The following is a 23,812-nucleotide window of genomic DNA, read 5'->3' as shown; positions in this document are numbered from 1 at the left end:
TATTATTGTTAAATAATTCCTCCCATATAAGTAACATTTCGTGGACTGCCTTCTTCCATCTCCGAAACATTTCTAGACTTCGTCCTGTTCTTATGCAACACAGTACTGAAGTATTGATTAATGCCCGAGTCACCTCATGTATAGATCACTGTAATGCTATTCTGTCGGGCATCCCACAAAAACGTATCCATCACTTACAACTTATTCAAAATTCAGCTGCCAGGATAATAACCTGCTGTTCTAAATCCACTGAACATATTACACCGATTCTCTCTCAGCATCCATGGCTCCCTGTTAACTACAGAATACAATACAAAATACTGCTCTTAACATTTAAAGCTCTCCACGACCTCACTGATCTCCTACAGACTGACACCCGTCTCGCTCACTCAGATCCTCATCTGCAGCTCTACTTTCTGTACCACACGTCAGACTCTGTTCTACGGGAGCTCGAGCGTCTCTCATAGTGCTCCTGAACTCAGGAATTCTCTTCCGGCTCATATACGTCAGCTAGATTCAATAACACATTTTAAAACACTGAACTTACTGTTATCTGCTCAAACCAACACGACTTACTGTACTTGGCCGTCCAGCAGCGTCACTGTAGCATTTGAACATTCTTAGCCAATCATGCAATACTGTGTCCGCGTTTGCCACGTTATGTTCTAACTACAGAGGCAGAGTCCCATTGCACGGTTCTAACTTGTATTCACTCGAGGTATTGACGCAAACACCCTACGTACGGGGTATTGACGCGAACACCATACATATGGATACTATCAAATTATATATAAGGATAGCGTAATAAAAATTGCAGAATTAGATCTGGACCACCCTCTATATACTCAATTAGAGAAAAAACAGTAACTTGTTCAAAAGTGGTTAGGTATGAAAGTCAGATGTATGTTGCAGTGCATACATTTACAATGTGTGTTTATTTGAGGAATTCTCACACTAGGTATCAATTATAATTACCAACTATGAAAGTTCCCTAATAGTTGGCAACTTTAATTTTAATATCAAAAGCAAAAGAATTCATGAACCTCCTGCGCTCTTTTGCTCTGAATCAGCACATTAGTCAGCCAACACATAAAGGAGGGCACATGTTGGATTTAGTGATTACTAAAGGACTAAAAGTTGATGAGAGGCAGATTGTGACTATTGGATTGTCAGACGATTTTCTCTTACTATTTAACATAGAAATACTGATAGATAAAATTAATGAAAGCATATTGTTAAAAAATGCTTCTTTGATTCATCTGCAAGTTTACAAACATTGTAAGCAACCAGTCAGTTTGTAATGCTTACTATAATAGTGATAATAACGTAAATAGTAAAGTGGAAAATTTTAATACTAAAGTGATAGCTGCCTCTGACATAGTCGTTCCTGAAAAGACAGTTAAAAATCCTCCAGCACTGTTACACCATGGAAGACCCAAAGATTGTCTGATTTAAAGAAAACATGCCGGACAAACATACTTGCAGGTAAATGCAGACAGAGGCCATTTATATGTTTTCACCCTCTTAGACCTGAGTGCCGCATTTGATACCATTGATCATAATATTCTTATAAATCATATTAAGTTGGTGGGTGGGCCTCTCTGGCAATGTCCTAAATTGGTTTGAGTCTTACTTGACAGGTAGAAAATTCTTTGCTAGTTATGGTAATTATACTTCAAAGACACATAATATTCTATATTGTGTTCCTGGGTCCACTGCTCTTTTCAATCTATATGTTTCCATTAGGTCACATAATCTCAAGGCATAATGTGAGATACCACAGCTATGTTGACGACACACAACTGTATTTATCAATAGCACCTGATGTCCCCGACTCTCTTGTTTCACTAACACAATGTCTTACTTGTGTTTCTGAATTGATGAGTACCAATGTTTTCAAACTAAATAAGGAGAAATCAAAATCTTAGTGATATGGATATAATGAGGGTATTAGAAATAAACTCGATCCATTAGGCTTAAAAGTCAAGACAGGGGTAAGTATTGACTCTGACCTAAATTTTAAATCACATATTAATCAGATTACTAGGACAGCATTTTTTCACTTAAGAAATATAGCAAAAGTTAGATTCTTTATAACTTACCAAGATGCTGAAAAATTAATTCACGCTTTTGTTTATAGTCAACAAGATTACTGTAACTCTCTCCTCTCAGTACTACCAAAAAAAAGCATTAATCGGTTACAACTCATGCAGAATACAGCTACCAGAATCTTAACTAGGAAAAGAAAATCCATGCACATCTGTCCAGGTTTGATGTTACTACATTGTTTACCCATGCCATTTAGAATTGATTTTAAAATACTGCTTACAGTTTACAAAGCCTTAAATTATCTTGCGCCATTCTATATTTCTGAATGCCTTTCACCTTACACTCCAAATTGTAACCTTAGATCTTCAATTGAGTGTGCTTATAATTCCAAGAGTTAAACTTAAAAGAAGTGGTGAGGCAGCCTTCTGCTGTTATGCATCTTAAATCTGGAAAATCTTAACGCTAGAAATTCACCAGTCTAATACGGTGGAACATTTTAAAAAACAGACAAAAATCCATTATTTTAACATGGCTTTCTCATAGCTTCATTTTAGTGTAACCCTGAAATCCTGTATATGCATTAAATGATCATTTTTTTCATGGCTCTGAAATCTGTACTAAACCCTACTTTCTCTGCTGTTCTCTTTCCGGTTTTCTGTGGTGGTAATCTGCGTCACCACCACTCTAATCAAAGCAACGTGCAGTTCCTACATTAATGGATTGAAGTCTTCAATGTGAAGCCTGAAAACCATGAGGAATGATTTAGTTGGTTTATGTTAGGTAGAATGAGAGAGACTATCCCCTTGCTTGGTGGAAGTGTTCATTAGTTTATTAGTATTAGCTTATTCTAACCAGTTCTTTTGTTTAAGTGTGCCTGCACCTGTGTTTGTTTGTGATTTTAATTTAAATTCTAAATATGTCTGGGTTTGTTACATTTTTTTGTCCTTTTAGCATCCTAGGATTCAACCATGGTGTTTTAGTAACTCAACATGTTGGAAATGGTGATAGATGATTGTTACAAAATGCTGCCTGAGGCAAAGTGCATTTTTGCTGCCTATTAACAGCCAACATATGACATGCAGGTGCACCAACTTGTCATAAACATTGTGGGGAAGAGGGCAACAATTATGGGCTACAACATGTAGACAATAATCTACCGAAAATAATAAAAACAATAATCCACAAAGTGACATAGACATTGCAAAGTAAAATTAAACAGGACTGCAACTGTAGACATTAAATGCGCTGCTAAAGATGGATTTAATTCAAAGTGTAAGCATCTCTCAAATGGGCTTACATTAAAATTTGCATTAAAACTCTGCAAATTCTGTCCTCTGTTGTTCAGTACCATCAATAAATTGATAATTATATTCATCACATTAGCTCCTTCTCTTGCTACATTATAAAAGATCTCCATATCTACAAAAACTGACTCTGTGCATTCATTGGATAATAATGTTGTGTTATCTGCATATATTAGCAATGATAGGGTAAAGAGGCTTTATAGGTAAATGGCTGAGATAATCTTGATAGTTCATTGCATTTTTGATTATTTTAGGCTAGTAAGTTTCGTTAAAAAGAAAGAAAGAATGGTACTGTCACCATTATTATTATTACCCAGCAACAAAATAATGTGTTTTCATATTTTACCTGTGATATACATTGGGTGATTGTTACAGTTTCTGTGTGTTTTACGAAATTTCACACCTCAAATGTATAACTTTCTGAAAGATGCTTTCAGCAATGATGATTTTACTGCAAGAATCTTTGAGCACGTGCCATCACATGCTGAACAATTTGTTGATTTCTTGGGCTGTAAACAGTTTTAAGCCAGTATGTGACTGCTAATGATGTTTATAAGGTCCCATCTTTCTGATAAATTAATTTTTATTAATTTTGCAGATCCAGGTTAGATAGTGGAAAAATGAACGGTAATATCATGGACTGACATTTGGCTTTGAAATGCGCATGCACCATTTTGATTTCTGGAACAGCCTTATGCCAAATTTCAAACTTTTAAAATGAAAATATTTGTCACTGCTGTGGATGCTAGGGGTCACTGTTGCCCCATTGAACCCACCGGACAGACGTCCCGGACACACATATAAAACACCAAGAAGATTTTAATAATAATTACTTCAACAGTGCACAAAGCTCCACACTCTCCACAATTCTTCCAATCAATACAAATAACAATAATAATAATAACAATAATCCACAATCCTCCACTCCCAGCAGCTCAGTTCTCTACCACCCAATTCCGGCTCGATCTGCCAGGGTTTCCCATAGTCCTTTTAAAGTCTTTGACTCTGAAGTATTCCGTCTCCGGGTCAAACGCCTTCTTCAGGTGTCCCAGGAGTATTGCAGGTTTCCGTCCTACTGATTCCTAAGTACTTCCGGGTTAATGTCACCGTAATATCCCCTTGGTTCTTGGTGAGCTCCCCCCTAGTGACACCCACGGCACCCAACAGGGCTGAAGAACCGGACTCCATGTCCCATGCTGCCCTGCAACTATTTCCATCCAGGGGAGCTGCTATCTAGCATCCCGGGGGGATGTATTGTCCTATAAAGGCTGTTGTCTTCCTTGGAGGGACGTCAAAACCGGACTGAAATGCCAGCCGTTCACCACACTGTTTTTAAAGGTAGTATAGAAATAAGGTACTGGATGTGTGTGTTTGTATTCCAAAAGGTTAATACCTAAGATTTTTTATTGTTATTTCATAATGTTAAATCAGAACAAAAAAAAAAAGTTACCTGAAAATGCCACCCTGACTAAACTGCCACCTGGGGCCTCACCCCATGCACAGGTCCTGCCTCATGGTTTTTTTATCCTGGCTCTTTTATGTGTCCATGCATTTGTTGATTTTTGCATTCATTGAATCTGCCTCTCAATGTATATTTATTTAGATACAATAACAATCAACTTCTACTTTAATATATTTGAATTGAACATCATCCAGGTGTTTTTTAAATGATTCCCACAGTCATGAATTATTAATAGGGATGTAAGATTTTTAATAGTAAAATTAGCCCCTTAACCACCTATTCTGACTTATTACTTACTATATGAAATATAAAATTTTAAAGTTATGAAATTTGTTATGATTTTGATGTCACTAGTCTTCCAGTTTTTATTATTTATTTTATAAACTATGTTGTTCCAAAGTTCTGGACTCTGTTTACTATGTTGTTTGTTGTTTTTTTTTATTTTTATGTGTCCAATAACCATGCCTTTTACATATCACCATATCAGTCCACAGTATTTTTTAATATGAAATTTAAAATTATAAAATCTATTTACAATTAAATTTTTCAAACTTTTTAGGTGACATTTTTGTGACCCATGAACTCTTTCATTATTCCATATCACAGTATGCATTCTTATTTTTGAGCCAAAACTAAAAACCTTTGTTCATGTCTGGAGCACTGGTTATCACCGTCTCATGAGCCAGAATAACCAGATTCTTTTTCTTTGATGAATCATCGGAATTGGTGAAGTTGGTATTAAGAGAGTTGAAATAAAATGTGATACATGGTGAATGCTCGCCTAACCACAAACCTACAGAAAAAAAATGCTGCTGCACAACCACCACAGACACCTCTGGATAGTTTTTGTGACAATTAAAACGACTGGAAGAACAGAAAAGGTAAAATATACAGTATCACAATAAATTCTGACTACCACACTTCAATAAGTATTTTTCCTGTTTTGATGAAGCTTCTGAACTTTGTGCTCTCAAATAATCACAAGAACTAGGAAGCAACTCACGTTTGTTCAACCAACTGATCTTCTAATCAGAGAACTTAAAAAATACTGACAAATGGAGGATCTAACATTTGATTCCTATATGGATGATTTTCCTTTGTCTGATCTGCCAATTAGGTCAGGTCAAGTTGGGGATCAGGCACTGGTAGAACAGGTTGCCACACCCACCACACGATAAAACAGCTCGGGATCCTGGTTGGCAACCCCCCAGGCAGACACACAGTCCAATCCAACCCTCCGGAAATAACCATCTATCTGCCACAGCCAGACATGGACATCCCCTTGGCCTGGTCCAGTAACTCAGGTCCTCAACAATGATGATCCTCAACCATATACCAAGAGAGGAAGCACCAAGACTCTAAAGTTTTGGATCTTCGTCCTTTCGCATAGTTATTGGGAGCACTACACACCCCTTTTTCACCGACTTCATGAACCCCCATGCACTCCAAATCTGTCTACTGACTTCATAGGAAGAGTTACAGGAGACATGATTGTCATTGCTGAGGTAAGTAAACCACTCAACAAGGTTGACACTCTCTCCGCAGACCAACACACTGCTGATGGCTGTGCCTAATAAGTTATTAAAGGCTTGGATCTTGGTTTTTATCCAGGACACTCAGACTCCTCGTTTAGTCTCTCGATCAGAGCCTCCATTGACATCGCGAAGATCACAGCATCATCAGTTAAGTCAAGATCAGTGAATCTTTCTTCACCAACTGCTGCCCCACAGTCGCTGGATCCCACTACCTTGCCCAACACCCAGTCCATGTAAGCATTGAACAGAGTAGGAGAAGGAACACAACCCTGGCAAACTCCAGAATCAACTGGAAAAACTGCAGAGGTTCTGTCTCCACTCTGCACAGTACTCACAGTACCATTGTATCAACATTCAATCAATCAACATTTATTTATATAGCACATATTCATACAAAAAAATGTAGCTCAAAGTGCTTTACAAAATGAATAGAAAAATAGAAGACACAATAAAAAAATAAACATAAGTCAACATTAATTAACATAGAATAAGAGTAAGGTCCGATGGCCAGGGTGGACAGAAAAACAAAAAAAACTCCAAAGGCTGGAGAAAAAATAAAATCTGTAGGGGTTCCAGACCAAGAGACCGCCCAGTCCCCTCTGGGCAATCTACCTAACATTAGTCAAACAGTCCTCTTTGTATTTAGGGTTTTCATGGAAGGACCTGATGATGATGGTCACGTGGACTTCTGGCTTTCAGTCCATCAATGTTGGTGCATCATGATGCTTTGAGTAGGTGGTGGTGGCGCAGGCCGCCACCACAAAGAAACCGGAAAAAGAAACAGAAGAGAGAGTAGGTGTCAGTATGGATTTTGGAGCCACTGTGAATAGTGTAAAGACCGAGGAGACAGTAGCAAGGGTTGGGGTTTTCCGGCCCCGTATATTGTAAAATACAAACAAAAACAGGTCAAAATTATAAACAAAATAGTTCATAATGCGACGCCGACTCCTGGCGTCGCGCCATTTTATTGGGGAGGAGCGGAAGTGGAGGAATGCCGGGAAGGACCGCAAGGGAGGATGGGAAGGATGACGTCAGGGCAAGATGGCGGAGGAAGGGCGGAAGTATCGCACTGAGGTCAATCCAGGCCTATGGTGCAGGAAGGTCTTTCTTTCTATGAGGAAGCAGAGGGAGAAAGTTAATACCCCACCATTCCCTGGCGGCGAGTGGTTTCCCAGGTGCTATCGAATCAATCCGCTGCCTCCTACTCAGCGTGCGTGACACGATCCCCCCCTTAGCCCAGGACCGTCAGGTCGGGCGGACCTAACCGAGAGGTCGTGAATACGAGAGAGGGCATCGGCATTGGCCTGAAGGGTGCCCGCCGATAAGTGACAGTGAACTTATACGGCTGTAAGTCCAGGAACCACCTGGTGACCCGCGGATTCGACTCTTTGTGTAGGGACATCCACTGAAGTGCAGCGTGATCAGTCACCAGAGCGAATTCGCGACCCAGCAGGTAGTAACGGAGGTGGGTCACTGCCCACTTAATGGCCAAGGCCTCCCTCTCCACTGCAGCGTGCGGGTCTCCCGGTCCATCAGTTTCCGCTAAGGTACATCACAGGGTGCTCGACACCATCGGCGCTTTGGCTCAGCACGGCGCCCAGGCCTGTGTCCGAAGTGTCGGTCTGGAGAATAAACGGGAGCCCAAAATCGGGCGTCCGTAACACAGGTGCCGGCGTTAGGGCCTTGTTTAGGTCACTGAACGCGTGTTCTGCTTTGTCGGTCCACACCACGTATAGGGGCGCCCTTTTGTCAGGTCAGTCAAGGGTGCTGCTCTTTCGGAGAAACGAGGAACAAACCGGCGGTAGTAACCCGCAAGCCCCAAGAAAGCCTGCACCTGTTTCTTGGTACTCGGACGGGCCATTCTAAGATGTCTTTAACTTTGGAGCTCTGTGGCCGCACCTGTCCTTGTCCCACGAGGTAGCCTAAATATTTGGCCTCCTTTAATCCAAAAACACTTCCGGGGTTTATGCGGAGGCCGGCTTTAGCCAGTGTTAGGAGGACAGCTGCGGCCTGCAGTAGATGCTCCTCCCAGGTGCCGGAATAGATGACAACGTCATCCAGGTAGGCGGCGCTATAGGACTGGTGGGGCTTCAGCACTCTATCTACCAGACGTTGGAAGGTCGCCGGGGCCCCGTGCAGCCCAAATGGGAGGACCTTGTACTGCCAGTGCCCGCTAGGGGTGCTAAAGGCCGTTTTCTCCTTTGCGGATGCCGTTAAAGGAATTTGCCAATACCCTTTTGTCATGTCAAGGGTAGTCAGATATCGAGCCGCACTCCAGCCGCTCAAGGAGGTCCAATGCGGGCATGGGGTAGGCATCGAACTTGGAGATCTGATTCAGACGCCTAAAGTCATTACAGAACCTCCAGGAGCCGCCTGGCTTGGAGACGAGGACAATAGGGCTGGACCAGGGACTATGGCTCTCTTCAATTATGTCCATGTCCAACATACGTTTCACCTCCAGTTCGACCTCTGCGCGTTTTGCCTCCGGGAGTCGGTAGGGCCTCTCCCGGACGATTACCCCGGGCTCCGTGACTATATCGTGCTCAATCAGCGCGGTCCGGCGGGTGACTCGCCACTACCTCGGGATGGCTCGGAGTGTTTGGGCTAACTCCTGCCGCTGCTTGGGGTCAGCTCTTCGCCGAGGTTAAGGGCAGTTGTGCTTGCGAAAAGGGAGAGTGACCTACGGGAGCTGGGAGCTCCTCTCTATCTCTCAGGGCTTTAACAGGTTGACATGATAGATCCTCTCACCGGTCGACGATTGGGCTGTTTCACCAAATAGTCGACGAGTCCTTTCTCTCCTTAACCTCGTAAGGCCCTTGCCAGTGAGCGAGCAGCTTCGAGTGGGAGGTCGGGACGAGCACCATAACTCGGTCCCCCGGGCGGAACTCCCTGAGGACGGAGTTGCGGTTGTAACACCGGCCTGCGCTGCTTGCGCACGAGTCACGTGCTCTTTTAGGAGGGGCCTGATCTTTGTGAGTCGGTCGCGCAGTTGCGCACGCACTCCAAAATGTTAGAGGAGGGAAGAGCCTCGCCTCCCAGCCTTCTTTTAGGATGTCGAGGATTCCCGGGGTTGTCGCCCGTATAGTAATTCAAAGGGGAGAAGCCTGTAGAGGCCTGGGGTACCTCCCGGTAGGCAAAAGCACGGCGGGAGGAGCTGGTCCCAGTTCCTGCCGTCCCGCTGACTACCTTGCGGAGCATCTGCTTAAGCGCCTGATTAAATCGCTCACCAACCCGCCAGTTTGCGGGTGATAGACTGACGCTTTCAGGTGCTTTATCTGCAGTAATTTGGCTACCTCCTTGAACGTATCCGAAGTGAAGGGCGTACCCTGGTCCGTGAGGACCTCCTTGGGTATGCCCAGCGTGAAAACAAGTTAACCAGTTCCCGTGCGATGCTTTTAGTATTAGCGGGCGCAGGGGAACCGCCTCTGGGTACCGGGTGGCATAGTCCACCATGACTAGGATATACTTGTGGCCACGGGTTGAGGGCTCCAGGGTTCCACCAAATCGACCCCTATCCTTTCAAAGGGGATGTCCACGAGGGGAATAGGGACTAGAGGAGCACGGTCCCTCCTAGGAATCTGGCGGGTCTGGCACTCGGACAGGATTGACAGAACCGCCGGACCTCCTCATTGATCCCAGGCCAGTAAAAGCGGGCTTAATCCTCTCCAGTGTTTTTCGCCCCGAGGTGGGCCTAGGAGGTGAGCATGTGCCAACTCGCATATCTCCGCCGGAAGGTACGCTGAATTAGCAACAACTTCCGCACCTCGCCCTCATGGGTAGCCACCGGTACAACAGATCATTCTCAAGGACAAAGAAGGGTTCCCGGTGTGGATCCGTCCGCTGTTGAGCTGTTAGGCAGAACGATCGCATTCGGGCAAAGCGCAGGGAGTCATCATTCCACTGCTCCCTCTTAAAGGAGGCGGCGTGGACCGAAATTGATGGTCCAGGCGCCGAGAGGGTCTTGGGGCCTGGGCCCGGGAAGAGTTCCTGGCTAGTCCCTTCTCCGCGGAATCTTCCGGGTCAAGGTCCGTAGCCACGGAAAGGTCCCCGAGACACCAGCCCCATAGGGCCTGCCCTTGTGCACGGCGTGGAGGCCGCGGGGGGTGCCTTTTCCCCTCATAACAAGATCCAACGAGGCCCGGGAGCGCGAATGGCTTACCGCTGATTCTTTTAGACCAGTCTTGTCCCAGAATCACTGGGAAGGGGGTCAGGTAACACAGCGACCGTCATTTGATTGGTTCCCCTTCCAGGTAACATAGCAGTGAGCGGAACGATATGACCTAGTCCCCCCATGCACACAGGTAACCAACAAGTGCTGTTTTAACCACTGTTGCGGTAAGACGAAACGGCGAGCAACAATGGTAATGTTGCTGCCGGAATCAAACAAAGCCACCACGGCGTGCCCATTTAGCAACACCACTCCCGATTCGACTCGCCAAGGGATGCGGCGGGTACAATACCTCTCCGTGATGTCCAGCTGCAGTCCATAGGCTCCGGGCGATGTGATGGGGCAGTTTGGCAGCAGGTGGCGGTCTCGCCACACTTGAAACAGCGCGCGGACCCGGCCTCTCTGGCTCTGGCTGGCGCTTCTGCAGCGCGTCGAGGGGCTCGGGGTGGCCGCCCGTCCCTGCGGTTCCCGCGAGCAGGCTTTTCTGACCCCCCAAGTCGGGGGACCGCCAACTGACGCTCCAGGACGTCGAGGAGGCCCGACATGTTTTGATAGGCGTGTCCCCGACCTGCTGGGCGAGGGAACTGGGCATCGCGTTGACCAGGCCTTCACAGGCCACCCGCCGACCACTTTCCGCCCGTCGGGCTCTCTGGCCGTAGCCAGCGCCCATCTTGCCCCAGAACTCAACGAGCGCCTGGGCGGCGCGGCGGGTCAAAGACCCAGTTCCGCCATTCGCCGCCTGCTGGCCCGGCTAATGCCGTAGCGGGCCAGTATTTCGGGCTTGAGGAGGTCGTAATTAGCGGCCTCCTCCTCAGGGAGGTCATAATAGGCCCGCAGCGCGGGTCCCTTCAGGTATGGCGCCAAGATGGACGCCCACTGACCGCTGCCACTCGCTCCGGGTGGCCGTCCTCTCAAACATGCCCAGGTAGGCATCGGCGTCCTCCGAAGGGCCCATCGGACCATAGGATGAGGCGGCTGCCTGGGCGGGTCTGGTCTCGCCCGTTGGGCTTCCACTAACCTGGCCTCGTGGCCTCCAGCTCCCGGTGGTAGCGGCTTGCGCTTGCTGCAGGGCCTGGAGTTGGGCGTTCATTCCCTGCAGGACGGTGTTCAGGTCCTGTCCCTCCGTCATTCCGGGATCTCTATCCTGCCGGCTACGCCACTTGTAAAGGACCGAGGAGACAGTAGCAAGGGTTGGGGTTTTCCGGCCCCGTATATTGTAAATACAAACAAAAACAGGTCAAAATTATAAACAAAATAGTTCATAATGCGACGCCGACTCCTGGCGTCGCGGCCATTTTATTGGGGAGGAGCCGGAAGTGGAGGAATGCCGGGAAGGACCGCAAGGGAGGATGGGAAGGATGACGTCAGGGCAAGATGGCGGAGGAAGGGCGGAAGTATCGCACTGAGGTCAATCCAGGCCTATGGTGCAGGAAGGTCTTTCTTTCTATGAGGAAGCAGAGGGAGAAAGTTAATACCCCACCATTCCCTGGCGGCGAGTGGTTTCCCAGGTGCTATCGAATCAATCCGCGGCCTCCTACTCGCGCGTGCGTGACAATAGTTATTATGAAGAATTGAACATACAGAGTATCAGTATTAAGTTAAAGTGAAGTTATAAAAAGGCCATGTTAAAGTAATGTGTTTTCAGCAGTGTTTTAAAGTGTTCCACTGTATTTGCCTGGCGAATTCCTATTGGCAGGCTATTCCAGATTTTAGGTGCATAACAGCAGAAGGCCGCCTCACCACTTCTTTTAAGTTTAGCTTTTGCAATTATAAGGAGACACTCATTTGAAGATCTAAGGCTACGATTTGGAATATAACGTGTCAGGCATTCCGATATATAAGATGGGGTGAGATTATTTAAGGCTTTATAAACCATAAGCAGTATTTTAAAGTCAATCCTGAATGACACAGGCAACCAGTGTAGTGACATCAAAACTGGAGAAATGTGTTCAGATTTTTTTTTCCCAGTTAGGATTCTAGCAGCTGCATTCTGCACTCGTTGCAAGTGATTTATGTCTTTTTTGGGTAGTCCTGAGAGGAGTGCGTTACAGTAATCTAGTCTACTGAAAACAAAAGCGTGAATTAATTTCTCTGCATCTTTCAATGATATAAGAGGTCTAACTTTTAGCTATGTTTCTTAAGTGAAAAAATGCTGTCCTAGTAGTCTGATGAATATGCGATTTAAAATTCAGATTACAGTCAACGGTTACCCCTAAATTTTTTACTTCCGTCTTAATTTGTAATCCTAGTGTATCAAGTTTATTTCTGATAACCTCATTGAATCCATTATTGCCAATTACTAAAATTTCAGTTTTCTCTTTATTTAGTTTGAGAAAATTACTATTCATCCATTCAGAAATACCAGCAAGACATTGTGTTAGTGTATTGAAAGAGTCGGAGTCATCAGGTGCTATAGATAAGTACAGCTGTGTGTCATCAGCATAGCTGTGGTAGCTCACGTTGTAACCTGAGATAATCTGACCTAAAGGTAGCATATAGATTGAGAAGAGCAGCGGACCCAGGATAGAGCCTTGTGGAACACCATATAGGATATCATGTGTCTTTGAGATTTGATTACCACAACTCACAAAGAATTTTCTACCTGCCAGGTAGGATTCAAACCAATTTAAGACACTGCCAGAGAGGCCCAACCATTGACTAAGGCGATTTCTAAGAATATTGTGATCAATGGTGTCAAATGCAGCACTCAGATCTAAGAGGATGAGAACAGATAAATGGCCTCTGTCTGCATTTACCCGCAAGTCATTTACTACTTTAACGAGTGCAGTTTCTGTGCTGTGATTTGTTCTGAAGCCTGTATCAAGAATAGCATGTTTATTGAGGTGGTCATATAATTGCAAAATGACTGCCTTCTCTAGAATTTTACTTAAGAAGGGCAGGTTAGAGATGGGTCTAAAATTTTCAAAGGCAGAGGGGTCAAGATTATTTTTCTTGAGCAGGGGTTTAACTACAGCAGTCTTAAGACAGTCTGGAAAGACCCCCGTATCTAATGACGAATTAACTATGTCCAGAATATTGTCAATTAGCACGCCTGATATTTCTTTGAAAAACCTGGTTGGTATTGGATCAAGGACGCAGGTGGAGGGTTTCAGTTGAGAGATTATACTATGTAATTCAGGTAAATCTATCCTGGTGAAAGCATTTAATTTGTTTATAATGGGGTACCGGGGCTTTGGAGGTTCTGCAGTGTTGGGGAGATATACTATGTTATCTCTAATATCATTAATTTTTTGATTGAAAAATACAGCAATGTTCTCACAGGTTTCACTGGAAGTATTCTGGGGGCATTCCTTTGTGTTACCTGGGTTTAACAGACGATCAATTGTTGAAAATAAGACTCTGGGATTACTAGCATTGTTATTTATAATATTAGAGAAATAGCAGGCCTCTCAAGACGGACAGTGTTATTGTATTCTGTTATTTTAGCCTTCAATATCTCATAATGGATAGTTAGTTTAGTTTTCCTCCATTTACGCTCAGCTCTACGACATGTTCTTTTTAAATCAGACACTCTTTGGGTCTTCCATGGAATAACACTGCTAGAAGATTTTTTAACTGTCTTTTCAGGTGCAACTATGTCAACAGCAGCTCTTACTTTAGAATTAAAGTTTTTCACTTTACTATTTACATTATCCTCGGTATTATAGTTGGCATTATAAACGGACTGATTGCTTAGAATAGTTGTAAGCTTTAAAGCTGCTGATGAGTCAAAGAAGCGTTTTTTAACAAAATGCTTCTCATGAGCGTTTTCTATCTTTATTTCTATATTAAATAGTAGAAGGAAATGGTCTGATAGACCGATATCAATGACCTGCTTTATATCAACTTTAAGTCCTTTAGTAATCACTAAGTCTAACGTATGACCTGCTTTATGTGTAGGCTGATTAACGAGCTGCCTCAAGTGAAAAGAGTCCAGGAGGTTCATGAATTCCTTTACCTTTTGGTCACACTGATTGTCGACATGAAAGTTAAAGTCGCCGACTATTAAGAGTGCGTCATAGTTTGTAACTAAAATTGACATTAAGTCAGAGAATTCCTCAAGGAAAGACGCGTTATATTTAGGAGGTCTATACACGGATAATACGAGAACGTGAGAATCTCCATGAATGACAACGGCGAGATACTCAAAGGACTTAAATTTACCAAAACTAACATCTTTACATTTTAACCGGCTCGAGTAAATGTTTACAAATCCGCCCCCCTTTTTCCCCTGGCGGTCTGCACGAGTAAAACTGTAATCCGGAGGCGCAGATTCGATTAAAACTGCCGCCCCATTTGAGTTAAGCCATGTTTCATTTAGCGCAATAAAATCAATCTTTCTATCACTAATAAGATCGTTTATAAAAAATGTCTTGTTAGTAAAAGCTCTACAGCTTTACAGCTTGTACAGGCCGACCATGATATCCAGCAACATTGAAGGAATCCCATAAAGTCTCAGGATGTCCCACAGGGCAAGTCAATTAACTAAGCCGAACACTTCACGAAAATCTACAAAGAAACTCTGTTGATATTCGCGTTTGCATTCCATGAGAACCCTCAGTGCCAGGATGCAGTTGATGGTAGACTTCTTAGATTTGAAACCAGACTGCTGGTCACTGGTAGGTGAGCAAGTGATCACAGATCCTATTGAGGATGACCTTAACAAGGACCTTACTCGGCACCAAAAGCAGTGTTATCCTCCTGTGTTTGCCACAATCCAGGCGATCACCTTTTCCTTTCCGGATAGGGACAAGTCCCACTTTCCAGTCATTTTAGATGAAACCCGTCTCCCAAATGGAAGAAAAGATTGCTTAAAATTCCAGGAGGACAGCTTTACCACCAACCTGTAGAAGTTCACCCTGGATACTACAGATCCATGCAGCCTTCCCTACCTTCAGCTAGTTCACCACCTGTGCAATCTCAGTGAGACTGGGTGATTGACACCTAATTGGAAGATCGGCCTGAAGAACCGTGGATCCAGAGATATCCAAAGTGCTAGCCAGAGTATCAGCTTTAAATAGCTGCTCAGAGTAGCCAGCCCAGTGGGTCACAACTGCAGTGTTATCTGTAAGGACCATTCCATCAGCCACCCTTAGTGCGTCTCTCCGAGTAATAGATTCAGATGTGCATAATGCTTCGATTTCTCTGTAAGCAGGACATGGATGAGTAGACCATAGATGGTGTGTCACTTGCTCACAGATTACACTAACAAACACCTCCTTATCTGCCCTCAGTGCCCTTGCAGCCATCCTTCTCAGTTCCCAGTGCAGACTGGAGTAGCCATCAAGCCGTACACTGTGACTTCTCTCATTGATATCCAGAGTGCCCTGTGAAATGAAACACCTTCTTCTGGGAACACCTGTATCACCAACACAACTCTCAGGAACCTTCAAGTCTTCAACCGTCTTGTTGCGGAAGTTCTCCCATATCACATTAGGATCAGCAGTCACACCCAAGTCCATAAGTTCCTCACACAAACTAAGTGCAAACTCGTCAGAAACAGCCTGATTTTGGAGTCTGGCCAGGTCCAGCCTCATTTTCCTAGTAGGCAGTAGCCTGCTGCACCTAAGCTAGATTTTTAGAGTAACAACAAAAAGTCTGTGGTTGAATTCACAAACTGGGTACTTTTGCAGACCCTGCAGTTTAGTAAGAGCCTATAGCATCTGCCAATAAAGATCAATCAGTGATCGATCTCCTTCACCACACCACCAGTATTGGAGTACCAAGTCCAACGATGTGGCTCAGGGTGCTGGAACCATGATCCAGTGATCCACAGCTCCTGACCTTTTGCAAATTCAAGGAACATGGACCCACTTTCACCACAGTCACCAGGCCCATGGGAACCAACGCAATCCTCATAGCCAGCCCTATCAGTGCCAGGGGTTGAATTGAAGTCACCTATGAAAAGAGTCTCATAATATGCTCATTGTAAGAATAACATTGGATACCATCTGAAAAAGCTGATTTGTCACAGCAACAGCTACTCCCTGAGTATGACAGCCATCAGAGCAACAAGACCAATTAAAGGTGTACCAACCTACAGTGATCTGGCCAGTGCCAGGTGCGTACACCTCAGAGAGTGCTGCCACTAAAATGCGGAATTTATGCAGCTCCTCCGATAGCAGAAAAAGATGATCATCATGCCAGAGAGACAAGACGTTCCATGTGCCTACCCAGATGGGCCACCTCAAATTGGGACCCAAGTGCTACCATGCAGCGGGTGACATCTCAGCACAACACCAATTTTGATCCCCAATAGGCCTGACCCCATTGACTCTCCAACAGTTGTGACATTTCCGGCTTTCCCCCATTCCCTTCATAAGGCAAGCAGCCTTCCTATGGGCGGTAGGTAGCTGCAGCAGAGCTACTCCCAAGGAGGGCAGAATGGAGTCCTGTCTGTCATCTCAGAGCTGCATGAAGTTTTTTTACGCTGCTCTTAGTGCCAGTCCTGCCACCAACCACTATGATTTCCCTGGAAGCTGGAGGACCACTTGCAGGGCCGAATGCAGTTTAATGTCATACCCAGTTAGTGGGCAGTGGAAATATAGACATTAAGTCATGCCACTGCATCTCTGATTTTTCCATTACCTTTAGTCAATCAGATGTTTGGGGAATTGTCTGGAGTGCATGTGTGGTTTTGTAGGGACATGTATGTAGCCTGGGATGGTGTGGCAAATCAAGATTCTAGCGGGGTGTAGCCTCTCCCAGGACTTCCCTGTATCTAGGCTCGTTATAAGTACTTAACAACAGAAATTTTGGCCCAGTCTTGGGTAACTCTATAAAGTCCCACAATATGATTCAAAAGTGAGCACAATTTTTTTACTGCAGAACCTAGCACACAATGCCCTATGTAACCTATCACCTTAAGGTTATAGGGCACTTGTGAAATTGCAGCTCCATCAATACTTTATTATAAAATACTGAAAGTTATTTAAAATTCTACTTACTTATAATGATCAGATACATCACTGGTGGGTAATGCTTTTTGTGGTCAACTTTTTATTTTTATTTAACTGAATTTAGATAGATAGATGTGTCTTTTAACTGAGCTTGCCCTTTTAATTATTCTGTTGATTCAATAAGCTTCTCTTGAAGTGATATTGCCTGCCGAGAACATCACAGAATAGAAAATCTTACTGGCTATCACAGTTATAGAAATCGTGAAGGATGTCATTTCCCACATTAAAGCAATGCAGTCTCCAAGGGAGAAAGAGCTTGCTCTGCCCTTTCTTATATAGTTTCTCTTTGTTCCAAGACCAGTCAAACCTGTCATTAATGTGCACCCCCAAGTACTTGTAGGAGTGAACCACCTCTGCATCCACTCCCTGAATAGTGAATGGGCATAGAGACTCTTTGGTGCAGTGTTAATGAATAAGCAATTCATTGGTTTTGCTGATGTTAAAATGCAGACAATTCTCTTTCTACCAAGAAACAAACATTTCCACCTGACTCCTATACTCTGCCTCATCCCTCTTACCAATACACCCCATAAGTGCAGAATCATTGGAGAATTTCTGCAAGTGACATGACCTGGTGTTATATTTATAGTCTGAGGTTTACAGAGGGAATAGAAAAGTTGATATGACTGTCCATTGTAGTGCTCCAGTGTTGCTCACATCTGTATCAGAAACTGTGGTCTGCCTGCCAGGTAGTCCATTATCCAGGACACCAAAGGCTCATTCACCTGCATATCTCTGAGCTTACTGAAAGAGCTTATTAGAGAAATCAAAAAATGTAATACTCACAGTGCTGTCAGCTTTGTCCAGGTGAGAATAAGCATTCTGAACCAAATATATAATTGCATCTTCCACTCAAAGTTCTGTCTGATAGGCATACTGAAGTGGGTCAAAGTGGTTTACCACAAGAGGACTCATATAGTCCAGGACTAGTCTCTCAAAAGTCTTCATGATATGAGACGTAAGTGCCTTCTGTCTTCTTTGAAACAGGAACAATGCCAGATGTTTTCCACATAAATGGCACTTTCTGAAGCCTTAGGGGCAGTATGAACAGGTGACAGAAGTTGGTCAGCATGGAACTCGAGGACTGACTCCATCTTGTCCCGCAGCTTTTCCTGTGTGTAGCTCCCTCAGTTGTCTCCTTACTTGGTCTTCAGTTATGGACAGTTCACACTGATGGTCAAAGTTGGAGTTGTGGATGTAGTAGGAATTGTGTACAAGACTGGTCATTGGAAGAAGGTAGAAGTGGGAGGGAAAATCTATTAAAAACTTTGTTTTCACATCCTCTTCTGGCACCTGAACCCTGGATTGATTGAGTCCAGTAATTATTACCAGTCCATTCCAGATACCCTTCATATTATTCTGAGTGAGTTTGTTTTCTATTTTAGCTTTGAAAGCTTTCTTCCTTCACTCACTTTGCTGTATGTCCTTCGAGCATCTTTGTCACCAGATTTGAGTGCCCCCTTTTTCTCATTCTGGAGACATTTTAGTTCCTGGCAATACAACGTCTTTGTTGGTATCACTGTGTAAACACAGAAGTTAATATAGTCTGTGGTGCAGTGACTGAGTTCCTCAATATTGTCCTCATTTGATTTGCACATCATTTCCAGACTGTCATTTGAATGCAGTCATTCAGAGTCATTTCAGCCTAAAGGCTCCACTTCTTCACTTTTCAGTTGGGTATAGGTAGCCATCTAATAACATGCTTGTAGCTGGGAATAAGATGAATCATGTTGTGGTCAGATTTGCCTAAAGGAGCAAGTAGATTACATTTAAAGGCATCTTTAATATTTAAATACAGCATGTCCAGCTTATTTCCTCAAATCACGTGAACTTGTCACAAACTGATAGAAATTTGTCATCATTCCTTCCAAAGTCACATGGTTGATGTTACCGCATATTATAATTGGGTGGTCAGATTGAGTTATCATTAAAGTGTTCGTGACAGAAAGAATCATTTGCAGAGAGAGGAATATAAACACTAATAAGGATGATGTCATTTATCTCCATGGGAAAATAACGTGGACAAATTCCAACAGTCAGAATGCCAATGTCTCAGTTACAAACTGTAGTTTTAGCTGTAATATGCTCCCTTTTACACCATTCCTCATTCATGTAGATGACCAAGTCACCCTCCTGTCTTTTTTCCACACTATCCTTTGTTTCTGGCTGCTCATATAAGATGAAATTCATCCAGTATTAAAACAGTGTCAAACATATCAGGTTTAACACAGCTCTCTGTCAAGCACAAAATTCCAGTATACTTGAATGCTCTATGATGTACTATAAGTGCAGACAGTTCGTCCATCTTATTTGACAGCGATCAAACACTTTCCATTACACCAGATGGTAGACTAGTTCTCAAACCTTTTCGCTTTGCTTTTACTGCTGTACTGCCAAGGTCTCCCTCTCCATCTATGCACAAACAGCTCCTGTGGTAAAGTGTAACTGAACTGCTATAGGCGCTCACGATTGCAGTGCAAGTAGCTGATTATGGGAGTATTTAATACACACTAGTTTAATTTTCTCAGTGTCTCTTACTGTTTAAGGTGTTGCATACATAAGGCAGCCTTTGTGGTACTCTTCATGACTCCATCCAATTATGCAGCCCATTTGAAGTGCAGTCTTGACAAAGCAGCGCTTCGGTTTGTGTGCGTTGCAGTTTGTTGGTAAATTTGAAATCCATTTCTAGTGTCTACTATCAGTGGCAAGACAGGAGCCAGATCAATTCTAATTTTAAATAAGACTAGTAACTACTAAATAAGTTAAGCAAAAAAAGGAAAACAGAAATATGGATCATAAGTAAAAGGGCTGCTGCTTGCACAATGCCCGGAAGATGATATATAATATACAAAATGAAAGCACGTAAACTTATGTCTACTACTCCCACACTGCAGTTAATGTAAGAAATAAACAAAAAGTAAAGGTAAAACCTTAGAAGACAATGTATTCCATCCACCTCTGATTCAGTATGGTGACGCACAAGATTTTAATTCAAAAATCATGGAAAAAAATTTAGAGTCTGAACTGGAGCAGAGCTGGGAACTGGCATTTCTTTGCTGATATGAAAAAGGGTCTTCAACAAATCAGTCAAATAATGCTCTGGACAAGACAAGTGTCCACTAAGTAAGTGGATACTTGTATCGGTGCTGTCCAGAAGAGCTCTTGCTAATATTTCATTACATATTTTAGATGTCTCTAGCTTTACAACAAGAACCCAAACTCTACCAAAAAGCCACCATGGTTCAAGCTTACAAACCTCCACATCCTAAAACCCTTAATGACTTCAGCCCACTTACATCCTTGTATCAGAAAATCCTTAGAGTAGCTAATTAAAAGATAGCTGTTAAATAAAACATATAAGGCCTACCTGCGCCATTACTAATTGGCATGCTGCAGGTACACTTGTGCATCAGTTGTATAAGTACATGGAAGGCTGTGAAACCAACACTAGATTGCTATTTATTGATTTTTCTTCTAATTTCAGTTTTTCCCAGTTCCACATTTTAATTAAGAAACAAACAGATAATTTATATTTCTCCTTTAACTTGACTGGCTAAACACTAGATTTTTTAAATTAATAGAACACAGAGTAATCATGGATGGTTGCTTCTCTGATATGCTGCTTTTACCTGCTTGGCAATCTTAAGGCTGTTGTCTGTCCCCTCTTCTGTTTATCTGTACATAATAAAACTGTCAGGTTTATGCAAGCAATACAAAGATAACTGTCATTAGTAAAGAGGGGATGAACCACATTATATTTCAGTTTTAATTAACTGATAAATAAAGTCAATGTAATTAGGAGGAAATGTATACCAGTGGGTATGAACTTTTTTTTACAGTAGTAGTGGAAGCCAACTGCAGTATATATTAGTGTGTAAAGATTCAATGTGTAGAATAACCAAACAATGCTGCAGTACTCTTTGGAGCTTCTGAATAAAGTCAGAAGAATCCCTTAAATATGACTTATCTAGTCTTTTCAAATGTTTAATGTTGAAATCAATGAACTATGTTAGGGGTTCTAACAAAGAATCTTTAACAGAGGTCATGACTGATCATATGGTTGACATACATTTTTTATATTTTAGGGAGTGGTGGCTCTGAGGCTAGGGACCTGCGGTGGCAATTGGAAGGTTGCCAATTTGAATCCCGTAAATGCCAGAAGTAATTCTACTCCATTGGGCCCTTGAGCAAGGCCCTTAACCTACAATTGCTTCCTCCTGGGTATTATGTTACTCTTCATCCAGATCTGCAATGAGGTCCTCCAGCTTACAGGGAAAACTTGGGGGTTGGTGGCAGAATTGGCACTCTGAGGTGTTACTCACTGGACTCGGGTCCCATTCCAGGTGGTTTGAAGTACCTGATTCCAACCCCTCTCCCTCTCTCTCTTAGGCAGTAAGTAAAAATGTAATGTTCTAGGGTGTTTTTCAAACAAGAATTTTGCCTCTATTATCTTAATTCAACAGAGACAGCTGAATCAATCATTGTCTTAATAGTTTTAGCAATAATGGAAATGAGACTATGAGAATCTCAGTTATTCAAAGCCCTCAGCAAATTAGTTTAAATTTTGTTTGAGAAATATTATACAATCTTTCTACATTTTAGTATTTTGAATGCAGGGAACATGTCTTTGCAAAAGTGACTTTACAAGTGGGTCAGCTGTGGAATTAGTAGGTTCTAAAGGGATAGAAGACTTTACATATCAACCAGCCTGATTATATTAGAATCTGGACACTCATTAAAAAATACCTAGATTTCATTTATCTAAAGAATTCAAATATAGTAAAACCTTGGATTGCAAGTTACTTGGTCTGTGAGTGTTTTGCAAGAACAGCAAAAATTTTTAATAAATTTTAACTTGATAAATGAGCAAGGTCTTGCTTTACGAGTAGTACGTATAGGCTTTGTCTGCCAAGTGTCACGTGATTACAACTGAGCCAATGGTTCTTCTGTCTCTTTTGCTTGCTTGGGATTGTGGGTAATCATCTCCCATGCTCGGTCTCTGTTGGCATGCCTCACTCGTATAGTCAACATCCATACAAGCGTATACTGTTTACTAAAGCATTGTGACCACGTGTGTATGTGTAAATCATTTTTTATTTTGTGTCCAAGTGTAGTGACTGTTCTTTAGTATCTGTACTGCAACAATGGCCTTCATGAAGAAAAAGGTTTAAAAGGATGGCGGTAAGAAGAAGGGGAGGATTACAGTGGAAGTTAAGAAGGAAATCATTGAGAAGCATGAACGAAGTATGCAGTGGCCAACATTGCAAGTCTACGTCAACGATTAGCACAATATTAAAGAAGAAAGAAGAAATAAGGGGGCTAGATGCAGCAAAAGGAGTCATGAGAGTCTCAAAGCAATAGTCACATGTTCTGGAAGATAAAAGTTGCAAAGTAGAAAAGTTGTTTCTCGTGTGGATAAACGACAAGCTTTTTTGGACAAAGATGCCAAAGAGGACCTACATTACAGCAGAAGAGAATGCAATGCCCGGTCACAAGCTCATGAAAAACCGTCCCACCCTCTTGTTGTGTACTAATGCAAGAGGGGATTTCTAAGTCAAGCCACTGCTCATGTATCATTCCAAGAATCCACAAGCCTTCAAGAAATGCAAGGTGCAGAAGAACTAGTTAAACGTTATGTGGAGGTCCAACAGCAAAGCTTGGGTCACTTGTACCTTGTTCATTGAGTGGATCAACAAGGTTTTCGGTCCTGCAGTGAAGAAATACCTTTCAGAAAAGAATCTGCCACTCAAAGTCTTGCTGGTTATGGATAATGCTTCTGCTGATCCTCCAGGCCTTGAGGATGACTTACTGGAGGAATTGGAATTTATAAAGGTCAAGTTCCTTCCTCCCAACACCACTCCATTACTCCAGCCCATGGATCAGCAGGTCATTTCAAACTTTAGAAAGCTTTACACCAAAGCACTATTTCAATGATGCTTCGAGGTGACTGAAGGAACAAACTTTACCCTCTGAGAGTTTTGGAAAAATCATTCCCACATCGATAAACCCTGAGATGGGGTCACCAAGAGAACCCTCAATTCTGCTTGGAGAAAGCTGTGGTCTGATTGTGTTCTTGGACATGTCTTTGAGGGGTTTACTCATGAACAGAAGCAGCCAGTTGTCGATGAAATTGTGTCCTTAGGGAAGATCATGTTACTGGAAGTGAATAAGGCCGACATTCAAGAGCTGGTAGAGGAACATGGCCAGGAGATGACCACTGACGAACTGATGGATCTGCATCGCGAGCAACTGGAAAAGGTTAAGGAGGAGAAAAAGATGGAGGAATCCCTTACTTCAAATGAAATTAATGAAATATGTAAAATGTGGGAAAGAGT

The sequence above is a fragment of the Polypterus senegalus genome, chromosome 6, assembly GCF_016835505.1.
Source record: "Polypterus senegalus isolate Bchr_013 chromosome 6, ASM1683550v1, whole genome shotgun sequence".
Taxonomy (NCBI): domain Eukaryota; kingdom Metazoa; phylum Chordata; class Cladistia; order Polypteriformes; family Polypteridae; genus Polypterus; species Polypterus senegalus.
This window is presented reverse-complemented; position numbering follows the sequence as displayed.